This window comes from Elephantulus edwardii, unplaced genomic scaffold, assembly GCF_000299155.1.
Source record: "Elephantulus edwardii isolate Elephantulus edwardi_28Jun2011 unplaced genomic scaffold, EleEdw1.0 scaffold00010, whole genome shotgun sequence".
NCBI lineage: Eukaryota > Metazoa > Chordata > Mammalia > Macroscelidea > Macroscelididae > Elephantulus > Elephantulus edwardii.
The window spans coordinates 4,227,508-4,228,463 of record NW_006399760.1 but is presented as its reverse complement, the minus strand read 5'-3'; positions in this window follow the sequence as shown (position 1 = coordinate 4,228,463).

Sequence of the window (956 nt, the reverse complement as noted above, 5' to 3'; positions counted from 1 at the left end):
CTCACATGTGATATTGATGATATTGTTTGATAATTTCCACACTCTATGGGATTACCTCGCTTTGGAATGGGAACAAAAATAGATCTCTTCCAGTCAGTTGGCCAAGTGGTTATTCTCCAGATTTCTTGGCACAACCTGGTGAGCACATGTAGGATAGCATCTGTTAGTTGAAATATATCAATTGATATACCATCAATTCCTGGGGCCTTATCTTAGCCAATTCTTTAAAAGCAGTCTGAACTTTTTCCTTCATCACCATAGGCTCTTGCTCATATGTTGTTTCATTAAATTCTTCTGTGTCTGCCAATTCCTTTTGGTTAATGACTCTGTTTACTTTTTCCATCTTCTTTTAATACTTGCAGGATCATTTAATATTCTTCCCAGAGCATCCTTAAATATTGCAACTCAGGTTTAAATTTCTTCTTCATTTCCTTGAACTTAAGAAATGCTGAGTGAGTTCAGCCCCTTTGATTTTCTGACTCCAGATCTTTGCACTTTTCAGTATAATATTTTACTCTGTCTTGTTGCACAGCATTTTGAAACCTCCTGTTCAGCTCCTTAATGTCTTGATTTCTTCTTTCTGCTTTGGCTTCTTGACACTCTAGTACAATATTCAGAGTCTCTTCTGACATCCATTTAGGTCTTTTCTTCCTACACCACCATAATTATCTTCATTCTTTTAGTGTTCACAGAGTTTTCAAAGGGCTGTTATTTAGGAAGTAGATGACCCATCCTGCTTCCTAGTCTGTCTTAATGAGAAAGCTTCACCAAAGCCGGTACACCATGGGTAATCTTATGGCATTTGACACGCTGATGGCACAGCTTTCAGTATCACAGCTACTCCAGGTTATCTCAGTACAGAAAACTGACAGATAAGTGTATACCAATTAGAAAAACGTTCTATCCAGAGATAATTAACACCAATTAGTAACTTTAAAGTAAATCAAAACAACTTG